The sequence below is a fragment of the Ixodes scapularis genome, unplaced genomic scaffold (genome assembly GCF_016920785.2).
Source record: "Ixodes scapularis isolate PalLabHiFi unplaced genomic scaffold, ASM1692078v2 PGA_scaffold5__190_contigs__length_132052651, whole genome shotgun sequence".
Classification (NCBI taxonomy): Eukaryota; Metazoa; Arthropoda; class Arachnida; order Ixodida; family Ixodidae; genus Ixodes; species Ixodes scapularis.
In genome coordinates, this window is record NW_024609880.1 from 130549931 (window position 1) to 130559826 (window position 9896).

Sequence of the window (9896 nt, forward strand, 5' to 3'; positions counted from 1 at the left end):
TGGACAAAAGAGAATCCACGGTGGCCACAAAAAAAACATTTAGTTTCGCTCAATCTAGGTTACCGCAGCTCGATGAAGCCAACACGTTCGATCATATTCGGACACCACAACGAAGTGCTCCAAGAATCATCCTTCTCCTGATCTGCACCTTCATAAGCAATATCCGCACATGATGCACATCCGCCCTCCGCATTGAAGCCAGAAGCGTCCCGTCGATGTAGACAAAGCTACGCTGGCAGGCACCGACAAGCGTCCCATGATTGTAGAGGTAATACAGTGGAAGCTACGTCCAAATCGCGTGTCGAGGCGAGGTCAAGTGTCAAGCTTGTTCGGACGTGTCCTGTTGCCGTTCCGGTTTGTGACATGCTCCGGCACTGTCAGGGTCACTCTGCTGAGGTGCGAGCGAGGTGTGAAGGACGCTTGCGGGGCTACTTTCGGAGACTGGTGCAATCCGCCGTCGATAACCGATGAGAAAATGAGCGAGTTCCAGCTTCCAGGAAGCAAAGCGAAGCGAAGGTTTCTGGAGTTTGGGACGTTGTCTTTGTCTCAGAGGGGGATCACGTCACGGGCAAAACGTTGCCCATATCTATTTTGTTGACATAATATTTGCTATGTCTTCACAAACTACATATTTCTTTCAAAAAAAAAAAAAAAATGTACGTTAGCTTTTTTTTTTTTTTTTTGAGGGGGGGGGGGGGAAAGTTGGGCTCGGGGGGCTTAAGAAGAGCGGTCGCCCCCGCCCCTATTATATCCATCCGTGCGTGTCGGCGTGCTCGTGCAATGCGAGCAAGTTGTTGGAAGTTGCCCGTCTAGGTGTCTTTAGAGGGGTGGCACACCCGACCGATCGCGTGCGCCGCCTTATCAAGGCTATTCTAGTACACTGTATCAAGGCGGCGCACGCGATGTGCGCGTGGCTGGCGTAACGTCGCCGCCACGCGGGAAAAGTTCGGCACTCCTGCCTCGCAGTCGGGCAACTGGGCTGGGGAGCCGCCAGGGTGCCCACAACTTCGGTACAGCCGATTTGTATGAGCACATTTTCTATCGTGTCAGCGATGAAATTTTACGACGCCTATGGTATATCTTAATCCCGTGACGCTTTTCGCACTTCAATTATCGAGGCACCCCGTTGTTTTCCTCTAACTCGGCCATGGCCTCCCGTGCGTGTTCGATAATGATTGTCCAAACTTGAATTCTACTCTGGACGAATTGGAGCGTGCTGATAAGTTGCAGAGATCAAATAAAAGCGACACAAAAAGTCAAACAGAACGAACACGGGACGAGATATCTTTTGTGTTGTCAGCGCCTTTTATTTATGTTTTTTTTTTTCGAATTTTAGCAAGCTGGTAATATCCTCGCGTGATTCCGTTTTCCATTGACTTTCAATCTTACCCGTTTTTTTTTTTTTCGTTTTTTTTTTACAATTTAAGAATGCAAAAAAAAAAAGTTAAACATGCTGAAATTTCAATAACTCCTTCAAAGTCTTCCTTTAGGCCACAGTCCCACTTCTAACACATCGTACACAAGAGTTTGTGGAGAGGCGTGTTTTATACATGGCTCATCCAAAACGTTTCTCCAGACATGTTGGATGCACATGACGAGGAGGTGCTTTGAGCCTGCTTCGGGCGTATCCGCAGGGAATATCCCGTGCCTTTCGTACCAAGTAGGGGCAGCGCGAGTGCGGCTCGGGGTTGTTTCGGACACCGCGCTCGAACTGCAGCCCAAGTAGCGCCCCGATCGCGTTTCCGTTGCCGGGAGTACCGCGCGCGAGTGCGCGGCTGTGCTTCAATGCTGCATTCCGCGGGGACGCGTGCTTAGCGAGGGAATCCCGCTGAAGAAGAATTCGAGCGGAGTGCTCCCCGAAGGACGAGCGAGTGATTCGGAGGAATGCCCAGGTAAGCCGACACCCCCCCAGGGAGAGCCCCTACGGAGAATCGGGATTCCTCGCCACGGACTCCACGGGCAAGGTCGGCGATACCCCGTCTCGCGTTGCAATAGACTGCGCAAGACGCCGCGAACCGTCCAAGCCAATCCAATCCAATGCCATCCGAGTGTCACCTGAGCTTCGGGAGGAGCGCAGCAATACAACTCAAAGGCCTGCGTATGACGTCATCGTTGGTGGATCCTGACCTCCCCTCGAAGCTACAAAGACGCCGAACCTCGGCGAGGGACGCTGCGAAGACACGTGCGTGAGGCGCTGCACGACGATACTGACGCAAGCGAGGCAGCGCTGCGTTGATCCACGAGTGGCGACGTTGGTGGAAGTAAGGCTCATGGCGGAAGAAGACAGCGTCTCCGTGTCGCCCTTCGTGCTTCCTATCCTCGAGCACCTGCGTGAGACGAAGGTTGTTTACGCGCCTGGCCCAATAAACAAGCACGCAAGGATGGCGGACTGCTGCGACTGAAGCCAGATTTGAGAGGCCGTGCAGTCGTGTGTGTGCACGAGGAAAAACTGGAAAAAAAAAAAAAAAACATAGCGTGGCTGTCGTCGCTTTGAATGAATGTGTTAATATAGTTACTGTGTCGGTGACGTTTTCGACATACCGAATAAGCAAATAAAAGGGAGTTTTAGTAGATGATCGTTTTGAAATAACCGATACCGTTGCTCAATGACGACACGACGCGTGCGCGAAGGGATCGGCAGCAGAGTACGGGGTATCGTTATCGAAACGATCGACCAAAACTCCCTAAAAACACGTCTGTTCGAACCATCAGCTACACTCTGTTCGGCGCTAGTGTGACAATGGTAGATATATATAGGTGCCCGTTGAACCAGTCAGCCTCCTGTCCACGCGATAGCGCTTTCTTGGCACACTGTCAGGCAGAAAGCGGGATCAGGTGATGACAGGCATGCAGGTCATTGATTGGTCCAACGGGCCAATCAGCTGCCAGCGCCCTCTTAGCGGTGAACGGAGAAGATATGCGAATGGATACGGGAGCGCGTCGGCGTTCGCACGGGACTCTTGTTGGCCGTGTGTTGACTCTTCGTGTTCCTCGTGTACGTCTGTCTTGTTGAGCGTGACAATTTACGAATACATAGCGGACAAAGTTCCCATCCCTGTGCGCTAATTTCTGACATGTCACCGAGCGAATGCCTGCTTGCGGGCAGACGCGGAAAGAAGGCGTCACTGAAGTTCTGTCGGAACACGTCCGCGACGCGAGCGCCTCGGCCAACCACTGATCTCCGAAGCACTCCTGCTATATTTTGTCACACGCGTCGCCTGCACGACGTCTACCGGTAGGCAGGTGTGTGGACAAAAGCTCTAATGGCCTACGGTGGCCGGTGATCAGGTTGATGCGGTCAAACTAAGATCTACATCGACTGTCCGTGACGTTCGATGAAAGGTTACGTTTCCGCAATGCGCGTCCCCGTCACTGGCCGAGAACGCCTTCGTGCCTTCGCTTGGGCGTCTTGTGAGCCGTGCGCATCCACGACGCAAGTGGGCAAACACGTGTTGTCTGAAAGCCACGCCCTGGCGTTCTCAGCTTGGAAGGGAGGAGAGACGTTGGCGCACAGTAAACTTCAAAACACCTATGTTTGGAGGGTGTTTCATACCGAATGCACTTTTTCAGAGCGCTATATATGTTTTTAGAAGAGGTGTAATGTTTTTGATTCACCTACTGAGCGTGAGAGACGTGTCGTTACACCTTTTGGCGGCTTTCGAAAGGTGTTTAGGAAGTGACACCTATTACGGAGGAGAAGGTGTTTCCGCCTGAAAACACCTTTTCTTTTTTACGTTTGCCGGGACAAACTGTTGAACTAACAGGCCGGTGTCACACTGGACTCTGCCTAAGAGACACGTTTTTGGGAACGTTGGAGGAGAGGGGGGGAGGGGGTGCTAATCGGCTAATCCAATCAGAAAACAGGAGAGGAATATGTGCAAAAGTACAATTTTTCGTAGTTTCGGTTTGAAAATCTAAACCCCGCCAAACTCCGCCGTCGATAACCGATGAAACAGGACATAAGAAAGGGAAATGTGTTCGACAGTTCACTGCGAAGTTATTTGTTGTTCGAGGCGATAACGGGAGTTGTGAGGACGAGGACGTATAGGGCTAAATTTCAGGAGACAGACACATTATGTGCTGCCTGCCATAATGAGAGTGAGACACTAGAGCACTTGGTTTTGAAGTGCACGGGGCTTCGCCCTGCCCTCCCTCAAGGGGTAAGAGATTTGGCCGGTGCTTTATAGGTTTTGCTAACAACGATGGGAAGGGCGGAAGCAAATAGAATTACAGTCACAAAGAGGCCATTAGAAGATTGGTGGAAACTATGTACGGAAAATTGAGCGTTGCACAACTAACTAGCATAGCTGGGGACAGGCGGGACAGAGGAAAATGGGGACTGCCTCCCGCGTGGTGTTGCGAAAGGCCCCAGAAGTCGACTTCGCCCTTCCTAACCGACCGGCTCGGGGGAACGCCCTGGAGCATCGTCGCCGGGTGGTTAGGGTCAGCTGCACCCGGAGACAAAGCGAGGGACGACGCGACCTTCTTCGAAGGATCTTCGAGTTGGCCGACGCGTCTTTACTTCCGGCCCCTCCTTCGGGTGCGTCTGTCTCGTCTCGATGCACGGCGCCATCGACAGTCTCGGAACGCCCCATGACAAAGAAGTGTGGAAATTACAGAGAAGATGCAAGCGAGCTGGTGAACTTTCAACATTGTAAAACCCGAGACGTAGGACAAAAGGAGAAGAAAGTCTGTGTTGTCGCCTTTTTTCTTCTCCTTTTGTCCTACGTCTCGGGTTTTACAATGTTGAAAGAAGGGTTCTTCGCGCCCTAATCCCGGCGTAAAGCTCTGAAGGGGTTATCTCCTTAGCACGCGGAAACCGAGAATTTGCACCTGGGGGTAAGTATATGTTTTCCCCATCCGGACTTCGACGGCGCCGGTGACCGACCAAGGACGTCTGGCCCTCGGTGTGCGTGATGCGTGTGGCAGTGTGTGAGGGAGAGGGAAGGGGCGTGCCCCGAACGCCGTTTTGGTCAAGGAGAGACGATAGGAACTCCCTACTAGGGATGTGGGGAAAAGTGACGTTATAAAAGCAGCAGCAAAAATGGGCGTCACGAAGAAATGCTAAGAGAGCGAACATTTCCAGTAAAGGCTTATTCAGTCTTAGCATGTGAATGCATTGAGATAAATGGTGTTGGCTGCAGGACACGCGCCCCATTTTCTCATTGTAAATTTATGAAAAGCACTTAAAACTTTTGGATTAGGTACTGGCAAGCTCTGACACTTTGGCATTCGGTCCAAATTGCCGATGACCAGAACGTTTGGCGATACAATGTTTGTTTTTTTGCGCTGAAGAAAAATCTCAAATTTTCGTAGACACCCGGTACATATTTGTTTGTAGTTCATTTGTGCCAATGTTTTAGTTCTAAATGCTGCTACACACGTAAAAGACTAGGTCGCCCACATATAAGTAGGAGACCTTTTTCTAATGACTTAGTGAGTTAATATTGTATCTGAAAGAAGGCAAGTTGTGTATAGTGGAACAACTTCTCGGCAGTTGAGATTCAAAACCACTCATGCATTTTGAAGGGAATTGTATACCGATGCATCAGCTTATGAATTATGTTTGGCTTTCTGCAAGGCAAATTTTAAAACTGCATTGCATTTCTGACGTTCCAGCACCTTTTCTTGTGATTTATGACTGCTTTCTGCCCGTACTACAGAGTGAAGACGCACTTCATACGGCCTGCCTTGCGCTCCAGGGAGACGGATGTAACTTTCCGAGCACCTATAGCTGTTTGTCCATGCAGAGTTGACGAAACTCTTTAGAGCGATTAACATCACCAAAGGCAACTCGGATGACAGCGTTCTAGATATTAAATATCAAGTATGCTAAAGGGTGCCTCAATAGAGCCTTTGAAAGGTTGTTTTTCAGACTTAATATAACGAAGCTAAAGTATACTGCCGTCTTGTTCATGAACTAGTAAAGCAATTGTGTGTCACAAACGTTGTTTCCAGGTGAGCGGTTTTCCCTCTAACTTTGGCTGTGTTTGACAGGTGTAAGAACACCTATCGAAAGGTGGAAGTTATAGACATTGCATAAATTGCCGATTACACCTTTATAGGTGTTTTGAAGTTTACTGTGTACCACGCCGCAAAGCGATCGTGTATGATATAAAATGGACAATATAGAATTCAGCTTAAGCCTCCATCAAAATAAGATAGCTGCAACTACTATATAAAACATAAAAATGACATAATTAGGATTACAGATCACCAGCCTTCAATCGTTCAGACAGAAAACTAATGGATAAGGGCACTGCGTGTTAGAAATCGCAGGAGGCAGCTTACTCCGGCGATTTTTCTAGCTACCCTAACTAACTGTATTTTCGGAATCACCGACCTTTACCCTTTCCGGTATTCTATTTCCTATCGCGAAATTTGAAATAGCTATTGTGAAATAGGCAAGTGAAAATGATGCCGCAAACCAGCATTCAAATCTACTCCCACTTTTATAGTGCCGTGACGTCAGTTCAAGGCAGGCTTGCAGGTCGAGCGGACAGTCTAAAAACGGACTGTGTCGAGCATTCGTTTCGTGATGCTGCGCGGCAGCTGGAAGGAGCTTCCAAAGCATTCCTTTGACACCATGAAACTTCTTCTAATCAGTTGGGAACAAAGTCCACAGTGCAAAGAGTGAACCCCTGCCTTCCGGGGACGTCACTTTTTCATTGTTGCCAGTAGAGATTTTCACTATGAAAAATACGATGGGGACCGAAACTGTAAATTCAATAACTTCGCAAAAAAAAAAATGTTTTCTCGGCCCATCATTTTGGTTACTATTTTAGCGATGTTTGTTGGTGCGTTTACCAAATTTTCAGGCAAATCGGTGACTATGAAGAAAACACCGGAGTTGTTTCTAGAATGTTCGAGTTATATATTTATAGAAATCATAGCACAAACTATCGGTAAAGAAATCGTGCACGTTCGGTCAAACGCGCCTGACTTTAATGCAGAGCGCTTTCCACGCGCGAGCGCCCTTGCAAATAAAAACAGTTCACGGCCGCTCCCGCGTGCTTTGACAACGACGCTGTATTCAACTTGCGTCATGATTACAACATTGAAACAGCCTGCAAATAAAGTGATATAAAGTACGTTTTGATGTACCTCTCGCATATTAAGGAATTTTAGTAGGGCGTTTCGATAGCTCCGATGACGATACCCCGTAACGATACGATGCATATCCAAATGCGTAAGTGGAATATTAGAGAGTTTTAACGATAACGATACCTCCTCTCCCTTCCGGTGGCCTTGGGCATGCATCTTATTGTTATCGGATGTCGTTATCGGGGCGAAAAAACGATCTGCTAAAACTCTCTACTGGGTAAAAAGCTCCCAAACTGCTCCTCGGGCGTTTCAGTCATTGACGCAATGTCCGTCTCGTACAACTCTGCGTCGGACGCAGCCAGCAGCAGCGAACCCGCGTCGCCTGTACGGACTGCCAATGAGCTCGAGCGTTTGTTGTCGAACGGAATCCGATCTCCCTTCGAGGCCGCCCAAACACAGTCTGTCCGATGTTCCAGCCGACATCCTGGTGCCCCGGTTTATGTGACCCCCACGCCGACTCCGCGTACTCTGACACCGCGGCCGCTGGTCTTGATGGTCTCGGGGGAGGAGATTGTATACCTTTTAGAGATAAACAGGTCTGAAAGAGGCAAAGGGGCAGTTAAAAGGGAGGATCCGACTTCAAAGGATGCCGCGCTATTTACAAATGGCCGCTTTGAAGAGCCGTCCACTGCCGACGGAGGGCGCGTGCCCCTCATTGCCTCCTCTCTCTCTCTCTCGCTCTCTTTCTCTCGCTCTCTCTCACTGCGCCTTGCCTTTGCCAGGCCCAAACTCAAATGTACTCCTCGCGGTTGAGTTCGGGAAGTTATTCTTTTTATGTTTCTGTTTGTACCTTATTCGGAGCTTTGTGCGACGACGAGATCGGAGAATACATAGCGAATGCCGTCTCATCCGATTTTCTTTTTTTATCGCTTGTTTTTGATTGTATTTTTTATTTTTATTGTTAATCTTGATCGCCATCGTCCGCTCGCTTTTAAACTGACGTTAAAGGACCTGATATGGCGTGGTTTTGCGGTCGCTTGTGTTTCACAAAGGAGCCTTTCTCGGTTTCGCCGCGAGCTGCAGCTGAGCCTGCTGGGAGCTCTTCGGAAAGTGCCCTAGTAACTCCCTAGTTACACTAGAGTCAGTTACAGGTTAAGAAAAGTTTTCGAGGGAAAGTAAGGCTGGGGAAGAGGAAGCAGACGGAACGCTGGAGAGAGGAGGAGCTCTCCGAAATAGGCCTAACAAACCCCGTTGAGACGAGCGTCACGGGACACACAGTTGAAACCGAAACGAAGCCAAAACTGGTGGCACATTACCATTTTTTTTTAAAGTGATGCAAATGATTTATACGCGCACTTTTCATTCGATATAAACGTTGAAAAACAAAACAACAAAGCAATGAACATTTTTTTTTTCGGTGTCAAGAAACGAAAATCAGAACGTTTCACACGAATTCAAGCAAGAGAAATAGAAAGTCTTATCCGCACCAACATCACAATGACCGCCCTCACCGAACTTTGGCCTCCGCGACGTGCCGTGATTGTTGTAGCGGCAGCTCTGGCCCCGAATCATACCTCTTCAGACAATATTTGCTGCTACGATACTTTCTAAATACCTCCCCCAATCTTCGGCAGTAGTAATTACTACTTCGCTGACGCTGACTATGGGCGCCGATCTGGCGGACGCCGCCATCTTGAGCTCTATTGGGGTGAACCCTGACTGCCCAGCTCAGTTGATCTAAATGATCGTTAGCGGCTCAATGACAGTTGGCGCCGCCATGTAACTCCGGCCGATCGCGATTGAGTTAACCGTCCTGGGCTTAAGCACAGTTAAGAGCGCTAGTGTAACTTTTCACATTTCGATATACCGCAACGGACGCTACAAGCCATTAGAGCCAATTCATAGCTCGCGGCCGTGACCTGCGGTTGAGAGGAGCGACTCGCAGAGTTTGAAGTCGCGAGGAGGCGTGAAGCGCGGATGGGCTACAGAGGTGTCCAAGCAGGACACGGCAGATGGCGTGTTTCCTCACAGCAGATGGCGTGTTCTCGAAATTTACGGCATATGCCGTACTCCGGTCCACTTTCGTCCTTTCTCTGGGAAAGCTTTCTTTTGCTGCGCCATTCACTTTAAGAAATAGGGGGTGTACAGGGGGACTCCCCCTTGTCCTATCCCTAACTCCCTAAAACTACATTTCGTCGTTCTGTCCACTGACGTCGAGCTGCAGGCGATACCAACTTCTATGAGCGGCTTGATAGTCGACCGATACAACTTATTAAAATAGCTAATGTACTCATTAAAAGCTACATTAAGACAATCAAGGTTGTTTTTTGCCCTGCTGCAAAACCTCAGTAATTTTGTTTTGTAGTCTTTGATACTTACATTAGCTATTTATTAGGTTATATCGAACAGCTGCTAAGCCGCTCGTAAAATTAGAAATCGCCAGCTCGACGTCAGCGGACAGAACAACGAAATGTAGTTTTGGGGAGTTAGATATGGGACAAGGGGAGTACCCCTGTGCACCCCCTATTTTTCAGAGTGTTGAATAGAGTGTGGTCATCACGTGGGTGCGGACAACCACAGTTCCGCATGCTGGCTGTCGCCCAGTCACCCGAAAACAAGAAAGGGGAAAAGACGACAGCGAGGAGGCGAAGAGACAAGCAGTGCTATTTGCGGGGTTGATGTCCAAACTGAAGACGGAATCGCGCACAGCAAGTTTCACGGCATATGCCGATGCTGTGTCGCGTCACGCCATCTGATCACCCCTGTTTGGTTAACACGGCTCGTAACGTCCGTTGCTGTACATCGAGGTGTAACGGGTATAGTAGTGGTAGCTCGAGCTTGTGCACTTTCCC